The sequence below is a fragment of the Callorhinus ursinus genome, unplaced genomic scaffold (assembly GCF_003265705.2).
Source record: "Callorhinus ursinus isolate GAN/ISIS: 27379988/994484 unplaced genomic scaffold, GSC_fseal_2.0 scaffold10, whole genome shotgun sequence".
NCBI lineage: Eukaryota > Metazoa > Chordata > Mammalia > Carnivora > Otariidae > Callorhinus > Callorhinus ursinus.
The window spans coordinates 40867186-40887521 of NW_027397072.1; the positions used below are offsets into that span (position 1 = coordinate 40867186).

Sequence of the window (20336 nt, forward strand, 5' to 3'; positions counted from 1 at the left end):
TTGAGGAAGTGGAAGGTTGGGGCAGGTGGGTATGTTTCCTTACCTTATTGCTTGAATGTTGTGCCCTGAATGAGCCTTGGTTTTGTAATTAAAATAAAATTTGATTGTGCCGCCTGGGTGGCTCCATCTGTTAAGCCTCCAACTCTTGATTTCACCTCAGGTCATGATCTCAGGGTCCTGAGATTGAGCCCCTGTTGGGCTCTGTGCCGGGTGGGCAAGGAGCCTGCTTGAGATTCTCTCTCTCCCTCTTCTGCAGCCCCTCCCCCTGCTCTCTCTCTCTCAACATACATACATAAATACATAAATACATAAATAAATAAATAAATAGGGATTTTTTTTTTAAAGATTTTATTTATTTATTTGAGAGAGAGAATGAGAGAGAGAGAGAGCATGAGAGGGGGGAGGGTCAGAGGGAGAAGCAGACTCCCTGCTGAGCAGGGAGCCCGATGCGGGACTTGATCCCGGGACTCCAGGATCATGACCTGAGCCGAAAGCAGTCGCTTTACCAACTGAGCCACCCAGGCGCCCAAATAGGGATTTTTTTTTTAAGTTCAAATGAGTTTTACTGGTCTTACTCATAATGTGCATAAACTTGTATTCTACATAAAATGTAACAACTTCACAGTTGTAACAGCCACACAATTACCATTCCGCAGTGCTTCTAAGCTGCAGAATCTCATGGTTGTAAGTGGGAATCTAGATGGATCCATGGACAAAGGTGAGGCAGGTTTGGTGGAGATGCCAGGTCAGAGCCTTGGTTGGGAAGGATAAGGCTGAATCTGGAAGCCAGGGTCTGAGGCAGAGCTGGGGACAGACGCAGCAGGCTCAGCCCAGGCCTTCCCCTGGTCAGCAACCCCCTGTGTCGGGCTCCTTCCAGGTCTGAAGGGTCACAGGAATGGTCCGGCAGCTTCTGCTTTCCGGGTCATTAGATGCACTTTCACCTGGGCCAGGAGCTGAAGGTCGGTTGCAGACCAGCCCTGGGCTGGTGCGGGGAGGAGGTCCGTACCCTCACAAGTGGAACAAGAAGCAGGCAAGTTAGTAGGTGAAGTGCACAGCTCTGGAATATGTGCGCCCAGAGGGGAGTGCAAGTGGGAGGGGATCTTTGTGCAATAGGTCACATCTGAGTCACATCTGAGTCACTCTGAAGTATGTATAGGAGTTCACCACATCAACCAAGGCAGGGCAGGAAATTCCAGGCAGACAGAAGAGCAGAGATGAAGGTTCAGAGATGGGAAATACTGTCAAAGTCACCCTAAGTAGTTTACGAACGGAGAAGAAGCCAAGAGATGGCACAGATCAGGAAGGGGAACCAGCAGAGGCCTGCAGGCAAGGGAGACAGGAAGTCACATCTGAGCTTTAGAAGATTTTCTGGCGGTCACGGGGAACGGGGGGAGAGCCCTCAATCATCTCTTGTCCAGGTGAAAAGTGACAGGAGCCTGGATTCAGCCCAGGAGTGGAATTTGACCATGCTGCCCCTCACCTCTGGGCCATTGTCTAAGCTGTCCCCTCTGCTTGCTATGTCCCCCTCCTCTCCTCTTGGTATGGCCTGTTCTCCTTTAGTCTTTAGATTTTTAAAGATTTTTTTTGTTTTGTTTTGTTTTGAGACAGAGAGAATGAGAAAGAGAGAGAGAGCACACGAGAGGGGGGAGGGTCAGAGGGAGAAGCAGACTCCCTGCCGAGCAGGGAGCCTGATGCGGGACTCGATCCCGGGACTCCAGGATCATGACCTGAGCCGAAGGCAGTTGCTTAACCAACTGAGCCACCCAGGCGCCCCAGTCTTTAGATTTTTAAAACTCAGGCATCAACCCTTCCTCCCCAAGAAAAGTTCACAGACACCCCCACTCCACATTCTACCGCTCCCAGCTGGGTCAAGGACCTCTACTCTGGGCTTTCTGTCTCTGTGTGAATCCCATCGCTTTATGATTGTATTTCGGTTTCTGAATTATCAGTAGACGGTGATTTTCTTAGGATAGAAGTCAGGTCTCATTAATTTTTGGGTCTCCTCAGGGTGCCTGGGTGGCTCAGTGGGTTAAGTGTCTGCCTTCAGCTCAGGTCATGGTCCCAGGGTCCTGGGATCGAGCCTCACACTGGGCTCCCTGTGGGGAGACTGCTTCTCCCTCTGCCTGCTGCTCGTCCTGCTTGTGCTGGCTCTCTTGCAAATAAATAAATAAAATCTTTAAAAAAAAATCTTTGGGTGTCCAAAACACTAGCATAAAACTTGGCATGAAGAAGGGGATTTGTAAATACCTGTGACTGAATGAATAAAGGACTGAATGAAAGGTGAAGAGTGGAGATGAGAGATATTGGGGAGGCTGAATCAGGATAACCTGTTGTTTTATTCGAGGCAAATTAATACCCAGAGACTGAGGTTGTCTTTGCTGCCATTTATTTAACATTGCAGTAATTTCACAAGCCAGTAGCATACAAACCAACCGTAGACTTAATCACGCCTATTGTTCCAGGCAAGAGGACCTGAAAAGAATCAAGTCCGAATTGAGTTAAGGTGTACCTTTGTAGGAATCGGTACCCAGGAGAGACGGCTTAGCCAACCAGAGAGCGGAAGTCCAGCTGCCAGCGCAGAAATAAGAGTCCCCTGTTGCTAGAGCTCGTTGCTAGGGAATGATGGCACAGGTGTTTTTTTTTTTTAAGATTTTATTTATTTATTTGAGAGAGAGAGAATGAGAGATAGAGAGCATGAGAGGGAAGAGGGTCAGAGGGAGAAGCAGACTCCCTGCTGAGCAGGGAGCCTGATGCGGGACTCGATCCTGGGACTCCAGGATCATGACCTGAGCCGAAGACAGTCGCTTAACCAACTGAGCCACCCAGGCGCCCGATGGCACAGGTGTTGACCAAAAAGAGTCCCCTTTATTGCCCCAAGGTCTTCAGAGAGCTATTTAGATCAGTAAAGGGTTGCCTTGCCCAGACTGAACACTTGGATAGTCCTCCCAAACTCTCGGTATTTATAGTCTAAATGTCTCTTTGACATAGTTGCGTCTCTGTATGTTTTTACTGGGTTTTCTGGTTTGGAAGTAGGGGACGTCTGAACTGTTTTTACTTACAGTATTTCTGACACCCAGTGTATGGGTTTTTTTCCTCACACCAACCACTTCAATTCAATTCTGATACTATCCACCTGGAGTTAGTGTCCGATCACCCAGGGCAAAGGCTAGTTCCACCAGATGGCACCCCCAATGGCAAGTCCAGGTTCTCAAGGGTACCTGACCTACTGGCTATAAATTGGGGGCTTCCACAACCCCCTGTTCAGGTTCACTAATTTGCTCTATGGCTCACAGAACTCAGGGAAACACTTTGCTTAGATTTACCAGTTTATTATAAAGGATACAACTCAGGAACAGCCACAGGGAACAGGTGCATAGGACCAGGTTTTAGGGGGTGAAGAGGGGGTGCCATGAAGCTTCTCTGCCCTCTCTGGGTGCTTATCCTCCCAGCACCTCAATGTGCTCACCAATCCAGAAACTCTCCGAGCCCCATCCTGAAGCTTTCTAGAAACCCCCATCCACCAGTCAGCTCATTAGCATACAAAAGATAATCATCACTTTAGAGACCCCGAGGGTTTTAGCTGCTGTGTACCAGGAACCCCGGACAAAAATCACATATATATTTATCACAGGAAGTGATACTAATTTTAAGCAAGGCAGGAGATAGGGGAAGAAGAGAAGATACAAGAAGGAAGATTGTTCAGTCATCTTTTGTGTAGTGACACAAAACAACAACGGTCATTTATTATTACCTTTTGCGGCAGCGGGGGTCAACTGACCACCCCCAGTCCCACTGCCAGGCCCAGCCGACAGGCCCCAGATCCTGGGCGTGGCTTTTGTCTGGCCTGTTCCGTGTCCCACACGTCTGTTATATCTCAGTGTAGAGCAGAATGCCCCTCGCCGGCTTTCCTTAGTGGCTGTGGGCCACCCACGTATTCCAGGAATTCTCTCTCTTAATCTTTGCAAGAACCTCTTATAGATGCCCAGACCCCAGACGCTCAGGGCCTGAATGACCTTTCTCATGTGATCCGTTCTCTATACTTAGAGGGGCCACATGGGAGGGCTCGTTCTTGCCTTGCACTGGAAGCCTGGCATGCATAGGTTTCAGCAAACAACGGAATTTATTGACTCACATAACTGAAAATTCCAGGGGCTGGATCTCACTTTAGCCATGGCTGGATAGAAATGTCAGGACCGTGATTTCAGTCTCTGATGATTTAGTCTCACTTTCTGGCCCTAGGCTCTATGCTCAGCGAGTTCTCCCTGCGTGGGGGCAAAAAGTGGTTGCAGCAGCTCCAGTCCATCCCTTTCTAGCCCAGTCAAGCCAGAAGGAGCAAGACTTTGATCTAGAAGGGCAGGCAACAGCCCTGAGAGTCACTGATGTGTGAGCAAACCATACTGGCTGTTTGCTGGCTCCTGAACCCATCTTTGAAGTCTGGGGCCAGCAGCAGGGTCTTCTGCTGGATAGGGAGGGATGTGGGGTCCCTGGGGGGTAGAGGAAGCAACAAATGTTCACTATGGGTTGGGGGGGGTCCAACACTCTGATATTCCACCAGGGTGGAGCTCAGCCAGCCAGCACGGTGCCTGGCACTTCGATGCTCTCAGGAAATGCTACCACATTGCATGAAAATATGGTACCACTAAGCCACCACCTGGGACTCTGGCCTTATGGTCACTGTGGGCCCAAATGGTGGAGATGCCTGCTGGCTGAGTCAAGATACTCCAGAGGCCTGCAAGGCACAGACTCTTTGTTTTCGAGATTTAATTGCTAATCTCCCTAGGGAAATACAGACAAAAAGGCAACCTGCCCCATCCCACCCCTGCTGCCCGCAGAAACGTCACAGAGAATCAAGTTTTTTAAGGTTGTTAGAGCCATAGTCCTTATTCCATAGTTTCCAATTCTTTTTCCTAGATGGAACCTAACCTACTAGCCCGATTTATTAATTTGTTCATTCATCTGATAAGCATTTATTGGTCACCTACTCTGGGCCAGACACTGGAGTTACAAGGGTGATTAAGGCCCAATCTTAGCTCTTGAGGCATTCATGGACCAGAGTAGGGGAGACAGACTGAACAAATAACTGTCCTGAATTTGATGATTATGAACAATAAAGGTACAGAAGAAGAGCTTTGGAAGGAAGGGGCAGGCTTTTCCCCCTGGGGCCCCTTCCCCGTGCGGTTCCTTAGTACAGTGGGGTTGAAATCACCTCACTTCATGCCTGGTGCACTGCCCTGTATTGCAAATGAGAGGGTAAAGTTGGCAGGAATTCTATGGAGGGGAATCTGGAAACAACTAGCAAAATATTTCCAGCATTTTGTCTTCTGTGAATGTACATTTCCGTGCACGTGTGCGGAATTACATACGTACGAGGTTTTTCACTGCAGCACTGTTGGTAATAACGAAGCCTGGAAATAACCTTGAGGCTCGACATTGATAAAAAAGATGGTGCAACCACACAAAGGAATACTATGCAACTAGAAAATCAACTCAATAGGTGCTGATCTGGAACAGTCTCCAAGACATACTGAGAAGTGAAAAAGTAAGCATCTGAGCTGTGTTCTAATACGCTGCCTTTTTCACACACAAAAAAAGAAGAAAATGATATATTTTGCTTGTACATATATAAACTAGCTCTGGAAGGAAACAACACAAGACACATAGTTCCTTTGGGGAGAGGACGTGCGTGTCTGAGGGATGATGAGAGGGAGACCTCGCCATGTCTTTACCACTTTTTACTTTTTACTGTATTATCTGTTTGAAAGAAAGCACCCCTTGGGGCGCCTGGGTGGCTCAGTAAGTTAAGCATCTGCCTTTGACTCAGGTCATGATTCCAGGGTCCTGGGATGGAGTCCTGCATGGGGTTCCCTGCTCAGTGGGGAGCCTGCTTCTGCCTCTCCCTCTGCTGCTTCCCCTGCTTGTGTGCTCTCTCTGTCAAATAAATAAATAAAATCTTAAAAAAAAAAAAAAAAAGGGGAAGAAAGCACCCCTCTCCCTATGCCTAGCTGAGAGCAGGAAGCAGGGTGGCAATTTGCTGTCTCTGGGCAGGGTAGGCCTGGCTGATTTCATCTCGGCGATCCCGTTCTTCCCCCTCCCACCCCCAGAAAAGACATCTTTGGGCATCTTTCTTCACATCGACTTGGCACGAACTCTGAGCGCCGCCGAGAGCTGTTCCACCTAATATTAGCTTTCATTTCCTTTTCCACACCCTACGGAAGACGTTGTGTTCTCACAAACCTCAGGTTTGGTGTGTGGAAGGTCCTGAGGCACCGAGTGGACAGTCCGGCTGTGGGCACTTCACGCTTTTGTGCTTGCTGGAGGCAGCTGTTGGCAGCAAAGTTTGCCCCTTGTTCGGGGCTGTTCCAGCCATCAGCTCTTCCTGCTCCGCTGGGGAAAGTCCCCTCTGAAGCCACATGCTGCAAACTGAAACGAAAGTGTAACGGCCAACGGTCATCACCGCCAAGTGCCTCCTAAATCCTCCCTGAGGTCCAATTCCGTAGGACGGCCAGGGCCCTGGGGGGTGGGGGGGGGTTGCTGGAGGCGCCCAGCTCCAACACCTGCAGAGTTTTCTCCGTCTAGATTCATTTTCCCTCCAGGGAGGGGCTTTCGCCCTCGGCTCCTCCCTCCCCACCATGCCTTTTCTTTTCTGATTCTCACTTTAAATGGAGCTGAGAACTGCTGAACATTTTTTTTAAAGGCAAAAAGAAGCCATAAGGAGATCTCCTCTTTCTTTCTCTTTCAAACCAAAGAGAACGTTGGGGAGCAGACGCCCCCATCTCCCTTAGAAATCTTTAGTGGGGGACAGGGGTTTGCTTAGGGGCCAGGCAGGTAAAGTCAGTTAGACTGGCCACCTAGGAGTAAGGTAGTCATGGGGACAGGGGTGCTGGAGGAGCTGTGGGACCCGGGCCCTTTATACAGGAGGCAGCTGAGGCTCTGCTCCAGCCCATACTGGGGTACATGGGATATTGTGCTTTTTGTTTTGTTTTGTTTTTTGTTTTTTGGGGGGTGAGAAGGCACAGGAGATTTTGATGTGAAATTCCATGCATCTTCAAAACACGGTGAGGGTCCCAATCCGGGGTAGGCCTCCTGTGCACAGACTTCTCTCCAGGAAAAAGGCTGCGGCTCTACAGGTTTTCTCCTCTGCCCCTTGGTCGGAAGCCTTCAAGGTGCTGGGACTGCCTGAGGTTGGTTGCATGATACATGACCTTCGTCTTAGTCTGCTGGGGCTGCTATAACAAAATACCATAGACTGGGTAGCTTATAAACAACAGAAATTCATCTCCCACCATGCTGGAGGCTGGGAAGTCCAAAATCATGGAGCAAGCAGATTCATCACCGGGTGAGGGCCTGCTTCTCGGTTCCTAGACAGCTGTGTTCTCTCTGTGTCTTCACATGGAGGAAGACACTAGGGGGGCTCTGTGGTGTCTCTTATAAATCACTTGTCCCATTCATAAGCCCCAAAGGCCCGACCTCCCAATACCATCACCTTGGTGGGGGGTAGGATTTCAACCTATGAATTCTGGGGGACACAAACATTCAGACCATAGCGATCTAATACCAGAAAACTGCCCCCTGCCCCATGGAACCAAAGGCTGTTTGATCAATATGCCCTCTCAAGGAGAGGTCAGTCCTGGATTTGAATGGTTTTAATATTTGTTTTGGTTGTTTTTACTATTTAATCTGTGTTTCTACCATCTAGCATTTCAAAATCATTTTAATTGCTTATGCCTTTTAGATTACTTAGAGATTTTTCTTTCCTATTTACTGTTTTTGGTTAACAGCTGTATTGAGACAGAATTCACGTACTGTACAATTCACTCATTTAGCTTGTACAATTCATGGCTTTTAGTATCTTCAGAGTTGTGCAACCATCACCACGTTCAATTTTAGAACATTGTTTTGGTTGTTGTTTCCTTTTTCTTTTCTTTTTTTAGTAATCTCTATGCCCAAGGTGGAGCTCAAACTCACAACCCTGAGAGCAAGCGTTGCAAGCTCTACGGACTGAACCAGCCAGGCACCCCCAATTTAATTTAATTTGATTTTTAAGATTTTAGTTTTAAATAATTTCAAAACACAGCGTGGGGCTCAAACCTAAAACCCCAAGACGGAGCATCGCATGCCCTCCAGACTGAGCCAGCCACCTGCCCCACCCCCAATTTTAGAACATTTTCATCACTCCAAAAAGAAATCCGCCTAGCAGTGACTCTAAATTCACTCCCCAGGAGAAATGTTCCCGAGCCTCAGGCAGCCACTAATCTACTTTGTCTCCATGGATTTGTGTATGATGGTCATTTCATATGAATGGAATCTTGCAATATAACGACTTTGTGTCTGTTTTTTTATTTAGCATGTTTTCAAGGCTCATCTATGGTGTGGCATGTATCTACTGTATGTATATTCAGTGCTCTAAATTTCTTTTTTTTTTCAAATAAATTTCCCTTTAAGTACTGCTCTCAGTGCATCTCATAAATTTTGATAAATTGCGTTTTCATTTAGTAAAAATATTTTACAATTTTAAGACTTATTTTGAGACTTCTTTGACCCATATGTTGTGAAGTGTGCTGTTTAATATATTCTTTTTCTTAAGATTTTATTTATTTATTTATTTATTTGAGAAAGAGACAGAGAGAGCATGAGCATAAGCAGGGGGAGTGGCAGATGGACAGGGAGAAGCAGACTCCCCACTGAGCAGGGAGCAGGAAGCAGGCTTGATCCCAGGACCCTGAGATCATGAACTGAGCCAAAGGCAGACACTTAACCAACTGAGCCACTCAGGTGTCCCTGTTTAATATATTCTTATATTAATATATCCATATAATGGTTATAATATATACTAATGTATCCAAATATTTGGGGATTTTCCAGTTACTTTTCTGCTATTGATTTCTAGTTTAATTTCATTTGGTCTGAGAGCAGACTTGGTACGATTTCTATTCTTTTAAATCAGCTGAAGTGTGTTTTACGGCCTAGAGACGGTCTATTTTGGGGAATGCTACCTGTGAATTCAAGAAGAATATGTAGTCTGCTATTGTTGGATGAAGTACGCTATAAATGTCAATTAGATCCAGCTAATTGATGGTGCTCTTTGGTTCAGATATATCCTTATGATTTCCTGCCTGATGGATCTGTCCATCACTGAAGAGAGGGCTGAAGTCCGCACCAATGGATCTGTCTTTCTTAGTGCAGTTCCATGAGTTTTTGTCTCCTGTATTTTAATGCTCTGTTGTTACATGCATACAGCTTAAGGATTGTCATATCCTCTTGGAGAATTGACCTCTTTATCTCTGATATTTTCCTGTTCTGAAGTCTGCTTTGTCTAAAATTAATATAGTGATTCCAGCATTCTCCTTTCTTCTGAGTAGTGTTCTTGTGGTATGTCTTTCTCCATCCTTTTATTTTTATTTTTTTTGAAGATCTAATCAGCTTTATTAAATAATTCATGAGTTGGGCAGCATCCCAGCTAGCAAGTAGAAGGGAGTTTCTCCATTCTTCCACTTTTCTTCTGTCCATGTCTTCCTATTTTAAGTGGATTTCTTGTACACAACATATAACTGGGTCTCTTTAAATTCACTGTGACAGTTTCTGTTTTTTAGTTGGTGTATTTAGGCCATTCACATTTACATTGATTATTGATTTAGTTAGATGAGTAACTACCATGACACTTGTTCTTTTTTTCTTTTTTTATTGTGGTAAAATATACCTAACATAAAATTTACCATTTTAACCATTTTTTATTTTTGTTTTATTTATTTTTTTAAAGATTTTATTTATTTATTTGACAGAGAGAGACACAGCGAGAGAGAGAACACAAGCAGGGAGAGTGGGAGAGGGAGGAGCAGGCTTCCCGCGGAGCAGGGAGCCCGATGTGGGGCTCGATCCCAGGACACTGGGATCATGACCTGAGCCGAAGGCAGACGCTGAACTGACTGAGCCACCCAGGCGCCCCATTTTAACCATTTTTTAAAAGATTTTATTTATTTATTTATTTCAGAGTTGGGGGTGGGGAGGAACAGAGGGAGAGGGACCAGCAGACTCAGTGCTGAGCGCAGAGCCTGGTGCCGGGTTAGATCCCACAACGCTGAGATCATGACCTGAGCTGAAATTAAGAGTCTTGGACACTTAACCGACTGAGCCACCCAGGTACCACCGCCCCCCGCCGCCATTTTAACCATTTTTATGTGTACAGTTCAGTGGCATTAAGTAAACTCTCAATGTCATATAACCATCACCACTCTCTATTTCCAGAAGTTTTCACAATTCCAAACAGAAAATCTGTACCCATTGAACAATAACTCCCCATTCCCCTCGCCCTTGCCCCAGGGAGGCTCTATTCTGCTCTTTGTCTCTATGAATTTGCCTACTCTAGGTACCTTATAGAAATGGAATCATGAGCGGCGCCTGGGTGGCTCAGTCAGTTAAGCGTCTGCCTTCGGCTCAGGTCGTGATCTCAGGGTGCTGGGACTGAGCCCAACATCGGGCTCCCTGCTCCGCGGGGAGTCTGCTTCTCCCTCTGCCTCTGCCCCTTTCCCCTGCTCGTGCTCTCTCTTCTCTCAGGTAAGTAAAAAATCTTTAAAAAAAAATGGAATCATTATATTCATCCTTTTGTGTCTGGTTCACTTAGCATAATATTTTTAAGCGTCATCCATATTGTCGCATGCATCAGAATTTAATTCCTTTTTAAGGGAGAATAATAATCCATTACAGTGATATACACATTTTGTTTACGCGTTCATCTGTCGACGGACATTTATTGTGTGGTAGAGATTGTTTCTACCTTTGGCAGTTGTGCATAAATGATGCTGCTAAGAACGTCCATGCACGGGTATCTAAGTCCCTGCTTTTCTTTTTCTTATCTTCCCTGCTTTTTCTGCCTTTTCTGGTTTTGAGTATTTAAGACATTTTTTTCTCCTCTTAGCATATCAGTTATATTTCTTGAAAAAACTCTTTTTAGTGCTTACCCTAGAGTTTGCTACAATACACCGAAGCCTACTTTTAAATCACTCTCCACCAGTTTGGAAGTATCATAAATAGTGCCAAATACACGGCTGCGATTATAACTTTGAACAATTATCTTAGATCAATTAAGAATAAGAAAAAAAAACCTCTTTATTTTACTTTCATTTATTTCTTCTCTAATACTCTTCTTTAGGTAGATCTGATTTTCTGATCTATATCATTTTCCTTCTCCCTGAAGGACTTCTTTTAACATTTCTTGTTAAGATGAAGGGCAGGCCTGTAAATGACAAATTCTCTCAGAAGGGACAAAACCATTGGCCAGGGTGACAATTGCTAGGATCAGCAAATGCAAATATTCCATTCCAAATATTACAATCAACTAAGGAAATATCTGGGGCGCCTGGGTGGCTCAGCTGGTTAAGCAGCTGCCTTCGGCTCAGGTCATGATCCTGGAGTCCCAGGATCAAGTCCCGCATCGGGCTCCCTGCTCGGCAGGGAGTCTGCTTCTCCCTCTGACCCTCCCCCCTCTCATGCTCTCTCTCTATCTCATTCTCTCTCAAATAAATAAATAAAATCTTTAAAAAAATAAAAAAAAATTAAGGAACTCTCTGAGCCCTGTAGCATCTTCTCCTCTTGTAAGCAGCGTGGGGAGAGGTCCCGGGCCCAGTTCTTTCCTCACAAGGCCTTCAGACCTGCTTGCTGTCTGCCTCCTGGTGGTGCTCAGCAGTAAGGGCAATACCGAGGACCCACGTGCCTGTGCTTGGGACACATACAGGACTTTACCCACTCAATTCAGGCTCGTGTTGAGAGGTGCCCAATACAAGTGTGTGAGTGTGGGTGGAAAGGCAGCTTTGGGAAGGAGGAGAACAGACCCCCAGGAGACCCAGCTGAAGCCCTGAAGCCTTCACTGACACCTTCTTTGGGGTGCAGGGAGCCGCTGGTATAGGGCAGCACACTGGAAGATAAGAGGCCTCTGCAGAGCCCACACTTAATTCTGAAGTGGAGTCAAAGCAGGAGGAAGCTTCGTGAAGACTGTGAACAACGGCGGTCGGGAACTCAGGATCCTCCATGCCACACCCTGCCACCAATGCGGGTTTGTAGGACTCAGGCTCAAGGGCAAATCTCAGCATTCCTGGGCCCTCTCTGTCCCCCAGTGGTCGAATCAAAAGGGGACACCAAGTAGAACTTGGGATCTCATTCCTCTGAGTGCCTCTTGGGGCATCTGACCCACAGGAGTCACTCATACCAAACGAGGGGATGAGAAGCTACTCAGCACTCCTCAAGGAACACACACACATACCTGGTGTGGGAGACAGTACCAGAGCCAAGGTGGGACCCCACACAGCCATGAGTGCAGGACTGGTTTGGCTAGGTTTGCGAGAGCACGGGAGGAAGGCATTAGCTATGCTGGAACATGGAAAGGATCCCCTTTGAGCCTGGTCTCCAAGGAAGAGCAGGTTCCTGCCAGGAGGGAGGGAAGGGCATTCAGACAGAGGAATAACATTAGAGGGGTATGTGTGACTGGGGAACAGAGGGGAGGTCAGTTGTGGCAGAGAGGGAATGTTTTGTTTTGTTTTTAAGGGTTTTATTTACTTATTTGGGAGAGAAAGAGCATGAGTGTCAGGGGGTGGATGACACAGGGAGAGGGAGAAGCAGGCTCCCCACTGAGCAGGGAGCCCAATCTCAGGACCCTGGGATCATGACCCAAGCTGAAGGCAGTTGCTTAATGGACTGAGCCACCCAGGTGCCCCAAGCGAGAATGTGGGGGATGTTTTGAATTTGTTGTTTCTGGTCTGATGTGATAGGTACTCCACTACTCTCCGGCTTTTTTCTCTGATGCTCAGGATCATGGGACAGAGAACAAAAATACAAGGTGTTCCAGTTCTCTGTGTTGCAGAAATTGCCACCAGATGGCACTCTTTCCCCCTTCTAAGGTCTCTGGTGTTTGGCACCTAGGCGGCCACCTGGAACCTACCTAAGGGCTGTCCGCAGGCTGGTGGTTTGAGTGCCTGCATGGGGGAGATCTGGTATCCCTCTAAAACATCCAGTGCTTTCCTGAGAGGAGACAGAGTCAAAGAGAATGAAATCCAGAGCCAGGGAGGAAGGGGTGATATATATATATATATGTATATATATATTTTTAAGATTTTATTTGTCAGGGAGAGAGAGCACAAGCGGGGGGAGTGGCAGGCCTAGGGAGAAGCAGGCTTCCCGCTGAGCAGGGAGCCCGACGCGGGGCTCGCTCCCAGGCCCCCTGGGATCATGACCTGAGCCGAAGGCAGACGCTTAACCGACTGGGACCCCCAGGCGTCCCGAAGAGGCAGTCCTTAACACAGAGGTGACCAGCCAGTGTTGATGTGAAGCAAGGACAGGAAAGCAGGACGGCGGGACTCCGTGTCCCCGGCGGCTTCGGGCCAGGGCGGCAGGCTTTCCTTGAGAGCCTGGGCATCTCATGTCAGCACGTAGTGATGATGGTCATGGGGGAGCACCTCTGCCCCACACCATCCAGTGCGGAGGGTTCGACGGCCCACTCTCCTGCCGCTGGCCAGCATGTCTCCTGTCAGTTCCGAGGTGTGCTAGGCAGAAGCAGCACCCCAGGCCCTTACAGGATCATAAACCCACAGGCTTGGGGGCTGGTGAGAGCACAAGGTGCTCCTGACAGATTCCAGTTCAAATTTTCTTAAAACACAGAGCTGGCTTAACAATGCCCATCTGCCCGCTCCTTGCATCTAAAATGTTTGGCCCAGGATAAAGTCCACACTCCCTGCCATGGCTCTGGGGACCCTTCACACAGCTACTCCCCCCCCCCCTTCCCCCCCCCCCCCCATGTCCCCCCTGCTTCCCAGGCACTTACGCTCTGCGCCCTGCCCTTCTACAACCTTCGTCCAGGGCATAGGCCCTTTGTCCGGAAGGCCCTTTCCCCCCTTCCTCACCTCATTCAAGAGCCAGCTCAAGCGTGGCCCTCCCCTTCGCCGGGTTGTGCGGTACCTCCAAGGCCCACACCGTCAGGACCACCGCACCGCTTCACGCCAAGGGTCGACTTCACTTTAGATTCGGCGAGAATGGCGCCCCCTGATGTTCCGGGAGCAGCGCAACGCCGCCGCCGGGCAGGGAGCTGGTACTCTGCGCGATTTAAGTGACCGGGGTCACGCCACGCTGTGGACACCACGGAGAGCCACCAGATGGCGCGCGTCCGTTCTTCTGGGGACTCCGCAGTCATAAGCAGATGGTGACTGGGGAGCGGGGTTACGCACACGTTTCTGGCACTCTTGCACCCCTTTGTTCCAAACGGGCCCTGGATCTCCCGAGTCCAGTAGAGACCGGCTTGAGGCGCATTTCTACCGCATTCTGCCCCACAGCTGATTCTGATCACCTATAGCCTCATTTTCTCACCACATGGGTGATGTTGGCTCAAGAAATTGCTGAGTCATCAGACCCTCTCGTGATGCTTAAACTGTAAAATAACAACCCGGCGCATCCCACTTGCCTGGACCTGCCCTGGATCAGCCTAAGCCCTCCTGGCTTGGGGAGGCCATGGACTAGGCCTGAGGTCCTGGTGGGCCAGACTCCAGCAGGAGAGGTTCTGGAAAGAGTCCCCTCTGCACCCTGAGCCTGTGGGCAGAAGAGGGGGAATCTCCTCCAGGAAGAGCTGGGCATTAGTGATGGGAACAGTGTTGGCCCAAGAGCTAGTCATCTGTCTTATTTCTACCATTAGAAGGGCCTCTAGAATTTTTTTTTTTTTAAGGGGCTGGGGCACCAAATCTAGTCGGAAGAGGGGGACCTGTGGGGTGGGAATGAGGGAGGTACCTACAGATCTGCTTTGTGCCTAATAAGGACACTGCTTTTGCAGTTTAATAAAGCAGCGATATTTTCTAGAGATGTCTTTATTGCATTTACATGAAGATATTATAGGTGTTTATTTTATTTATGAGGTTGATGTAGATTATAGTGGGAATTACTCCGTTTCACTGTTAAATAATATGTTGGCTCTTAGTGTGAACCAGATGGTTTTATATTCTGTTAAGTAATTCACCTATTATTAGTTTACCAAGAACTTTAAGAAATTAGATAGAGCTGTTGAAATTCATAAAAACAGATTTTGGGGCTCATATCAAGATAAATATACGTTTTTCTTTTTGCCAATTAATGGGCTGAATTATGACAATAGATTTCCCGACACTGAAATATCTTGGCATTGTTGTAACAAACTTTAATTAACAGCATTATAGCAGTACTATTTTAATGTACTTCCTGATTAAATTTGCTAGTATGTATTTTATTTAGAATTTTACAATAATATTCATAGATTTTGTTTTCAGGATCTTTTTGGCTTTGCAAAATGTATTGGTAGACATATGTCCTTTTCTAGCTACTGAAACAAATTTTGAGGTGTTGAAGTTATTGCTTTCTTGCAGCTTTGAAAGAAATCATCTGTGAAACCATCTGGGCCTGGCACTCTGCTAAGTTATAACTATGTGCGAAGTGTGTGCGTGTGTGCACGCGCGCGCCCATGATGTTATTCGGTGCATAAAAGCTTGTGGATGTTTTAAAATAATGATTGCCAATATTAAACAACACTCTGTTTACTGTTTTCTGACTTGAATTTTACCTTGTTTGATATTAACACCCTAAGTTTGCCTTTCTGAAAACTGATGTACCTTTCTTGAAAAAATATGATTGAAAATGGTTTTGACACTGAGAGTCCTTCACAAGGATTTTTTAAAAGATTTTATTTATTAATTTATTTGGGGGGGTCTGCGGGGGGAGGGGAGGAGCAGAGGGAGAGGGAGGGGGGAAAATCTCAAACCAACTCCATGTGGGGCAGGGCTAGATCTCATGACCCGAGCTGAAACCAAGAGTTTGGCACTTAACCAACTGAGCCACCCAGGTGCTCCCTTCACAAGGATTTTTTTTTAAAGATTAAAAAAAAATGTATTTATTTGAGATAGAGAGTGAGCAAGAGAAAGAGCAGGAGCAGGGTGGAGGGGCAGAGGGAGAGAGAGAGAAGCCGACTCCCCGCTGAGCAGGGAGCCTGACACAGGGCTCCATCCCAGGACCCTAAGATCATGACCTGAGCCAGAAGGTGGATGCTTAACCGACTGAGCCACCCAGGCAACCCCCCCACAAGGATTTTTTTTAAAACATTTATATTTATAGTAAAAACAACAACAAAAAACAACTCTCTAGTCTTATTTCTCTTATCTTGAATTATGCTCTCTTTTAAAATAATGCTTCCTTGGGGTGCCTGGGTGGCTCAATTGGTTGGGCTTCTGTCTTCGGCTCAGGTCATGATCGCAGGGTCCTGGGTTGGAGCCCCACATCGGGCTCCTTGTTCGGCAGGGAGCCTGCTTCTCCCTCTCCCTCTGCTCCTCTTCCCTGCTTGTGTTCTCTCTCTCTTAAGTAAATAAGTAAATAAATCTTTAAAAATAAATAAATAAAACAAAGCTTCCTTGTTTAGTCTTTTGTTTTCTTAAACAAGTTGTTTTCTTTGTTTTTCTTAGGGTTTTTTTTTTTTTGTATTACATAGAATTGAGCTCTGTTGCATATAGCAGAAACCCCCCAAAATTCAGTGACTTGAATATCAGAGGTTTTTTTCATCTTCCTCATAAAGAAGTCTGGAAGTAGGCAACCCAAGCCTGATATAGATAGAGGTTTTGAGGTTGGTGCTCAGAACTGAGGCTCCTCCCAGTTTTCTGCTCCACTATCCCTCATATAGTTTATTTTTAAAAAAATTTTTTTATTGTTATGTTAATCACCATACATTACATCATTAGTTTTTGAGGTAGTGTTCCATGATTCATGGTCCTCATATAGTTTCTTTTTTTTAAAGATTTTATTTATTCATTTGAGAGAGCGAGAATGAGAAAGAGAGAGAGCACATGAGAGGGGGGAGGGTCAGAGGGAGAAGCAGACTCCCTGCTGAGCAGGGAGCCCGATGCGGGACTGGATTCCGGGACTCCAGGACCATGACCTGAGCCGAAGGCAGTCGCTTAACCAACAGGCGCCCCCCTCATATAGTTTCTATCTTTAGGGTCCTTTCCTGGCCCTAGGTCAGGGTGGGAACCTGACTTCTGCATTCTGTGTTCCTTGCTGGAGACAATGCCTATGAGGATGAAATCACAATTCGGCCTCAAGCACTGTGCTGGTTAATTTTTTTTTTTTTAAAGATTGGATTTACTTACTTGTCAGAGAAAGAGAGAGAGAGAAAGAGAGCACAAGCAGGGGGAGCGGCTGGCAGGTAGAGGGAGAAGCAGGGAGCCCGACACAGGACTCGATCCCAGGACCCCGGGATCATGACCTGAGCCGAAGGCAGACGCTTAACGACTGAGCCACCCAGGCGTCCCTCTGTGCTGGTTAATTTTATATATCACCTTGGCTAGACTGTGGTGCCCAATTATTTGGTCAAACACAGTCTGTTGCTGTGGAAGTATTTGGTATGTGATTAACATTTACAATCAGCTGACTTGAAATAAAAGAGATCACCCTCCATAATATGGGAAGGCCTTAAGAGCAAAAATTGAGGCTACCTGGATAGGAAGGAATTTTTTTTTTTTTTTGTAAAGATTTTGTTTATTTATTTGACAGAGAGAGAGACAGCGAGAGAGGGAACATAAGCAGGGGGAGTAGGAGAGGGAGAAGCAGGCTTCCTGCTGAGCAGAGAGCCCGATGTGGGGCTTGATCCCAGGACCCTGGGATCATGACCTGAGCTGAAGGCAGACGCTTAGTGACTGAGCCACCCAGCCACCCCAAGGAGAGGAAGGAATTCTGTCTTAAGATTGTAACAAGGAAGAACTGCTTGAGTTTCTAGCCTGCTGACCTGCTGTATAGATTTTGATCTTGCTAGCCCCTACAATTGTGAACCAATTCCTTAAAAATATCTTTTTCTCTCTCTGTATGTACACACACGTATATACATGGGTGGTGTATGTATGTGTATGTGTGAGTGTGTGTCTGTGTGTCTGTGTGTCTTTAATCTCAGAACCCTTGCCTCAGCCCTGATTTTTTGGTAAGAACATTGGGAATAAGGGCCATGATGACAAAGAAGTTAGATGTTCTCTACCAGTTCAAGTTTATCTACACCAAGGTAAGACTCATGTAGTCCCCAGGGGCTAAGAGGTTAATATGGAGGCTTTATATGCTAGTTTAGCACACGACTGTGGTGAACAATGATGAGTCTGGGTGCTTAATATCCATTTACCCTGTTCTTAATAATAGTCCTTAATTTTCATTTATCTACTCGAATTTTGTAGCTTTGTATGGTGACAGATGGTAACAAGGCTGATTGTGGTGATCATTTCACAGTGTATGCAAATATCAAATCATTACGTTGTACATTTGAAAGTAATATAATGTCGTATGTCAGTTATACAAGAAATCTACTCTATGTCTACTTGATGTTGTGATTCTAGTGAGGCTGACCCATCCCCTAACAACAGGCATAGCATATGACCTAGGTTTAAACCAAACTGTGTCCTGGCCAGTGTGATTGGGCCAGGGAGGGGCACCTGACCTAGTTCTGACAGGTTAAAGTTAGGTCCAGGCTTTCTTGTTTGAACTGGATGAAGAGACATTCTCTCTTTTCTGCTGTTCTCACACCTCGTGGGAACGTAGTCTTCGGGCTGCAGCAGCTGTATGGTCACAATGAGTGGGGAGGCCAGGCCGAGAAGGAAGATGCAGAATTGAAAGATGGAGAGAGAGGAACCAGGTCCCTGTGACATCATTTGACTATTTCCATCAGCCATACCCGAAGCAAAACCTACTCCCTGGATCTCTCGCTTACATGAGTAAATAAATCCTTTTTTTGCTTAAGACCGGTCAGATACGATTTTTTTAAATCAAAAAATCAAGAATCCACATGGTACGATTTTGCACTCTTCCAGTTTTTTTGTTTTTCCTAAGAACAAGCCAGATCAAATAACCCGGCATCTGAGTAGCAGGAAAGAAAATAAGGGACAGCTTGGCATGAGATAACATTTGGACAAAAAAAGTGACTCAAAGAACAGGTTCTTTTTAGTTACTGATGCCTCCGATGAAGGTCTTGGCACTGCACTGATGCAAGAGTGGGAGCTTTTTTGAGCAGAATTGCCTTCCTAGAGAATAAGATTTCTCCACAATGTAGAAAAATTCTTAGCTGTGGGGTGGGTGCTTGACAACTGTGGATAGCATTCATGGGGCCAATGGTTTTTTTTTTTTTTTATCTTCTAATTAATAGCCAAGTTCGTCTGATCTTACTGACTTCTATGAAACACATCAATTTAACATTACAGAGATAGACGTGAATGCCACAGACATGGACATTCAGAGTAAAGGCTGAATAACGCCAGGACTGAATCAATAGGGCCATCTCTTCATCTTAAGGGCTCAGCTTCCGAATTTCACTGGAGAGGTTAAGAATTAAGCTTGGTACCCATTTAGTTTTAAACCAGAATACAGTGTCCCATGATCCTGTATTTTGTCATTAAACCAGGGTACCTGTTTATCTTACCTGTGAGGGAATGAGGTCCAGGAGAATCCACTTCGTTTATCCTGAGCAACTACCTCGCCTGGGACTCAGTACTTAGCAGATGCTTAATAAATTGTGGTTGAGTAAGTGGAGAAAGCAACGGATCAGTGAATAGCGGTAGCTTCTCCACTGGGGCTGGCCCTACCTAGCATGATGATTCTGGCCGACCCTGCTGCTTTTTCCCACCACGAGCTTCCACCCAGCCTCCCACCAGTGGCAGCTTCCAGGGTTTAGCCTGATGTGGGTTCACCCTGCCCTTCCCCGGGCTCAGTGCCAGAGACACCCACTTTATCATGGCCTCATTTTATCGTCTCTCTGTACAATGTGTTGGCCATAAAACTAATTTATGATACTGACTTGGGGACTGTGGAGTCTCTCTCCAAAGCAGTACCGTGTCTCCCACTGTGCTTTCTGGGAAGTACCCTGCTTATCAAGTTCCCCTCTGGAACTTGAGACACACAAATGAAGTCACACACACCAGTTAAAGTTTCTGTTTGTCTGTCAGAGTACAACTTCTGTAATTGCCCCCATCACCTGAAGTCTTGCCAGTTCTCCCTCTGCAAAGTGTTTTGTATCTGTTCTGATTTTCTATCCCCACAGCCAGTGGTGTGCTGGAGCCAAATGGCACCGACTTGCAAAGATCCAACTGTTACATTTTCAGAAGGCAGCAAGCTGATGGTTAAACTCTTGACAGCTTAAAATTGGCAATATTTACACCATAGAAATCAGCATATGCTACGGATCAGCTCTTACCTACCTCCACCCTGACTGAGAGCTGGTTGGTAAACATTGACCAGCATGGCACCGTGGATGAACCAGCCTTTTCCTAACTTCGGTCCTCATTACTTTTTTTTTTTTTTAAGATTTTATTTATTTATTT

The 20336-nt window shown here is 46.4% G+C and overlaps 1 long non-coding RNA gene across 1 annotated transcript in view; it reads right to left on the reverse strand.

Moving 5' to 3' along the window:
* Nucleotides 1–576: 576 nt before the first annotated feature.
* Nucleotides 577–20336, reverse strand: part of LOC141373593 (uncharacterized) — a 25978-nt gene continuing 6218 nt past the window's right edge. Inside the window, exons 4-6 of the long non-coding RNA XR_012379764.1 lie at nt 11113–11230; nt 6235–6420; nt 577–1007 (exon numbers count right to left, since the gene is read on the reverse strand). This is a non-coding gene — a long non-coding RNA (uncharacterized lncRNA). The remainder of the gene's footprint in view (nt 1008–6234; nt 6421–11112; nt 11231–20336) is intronic.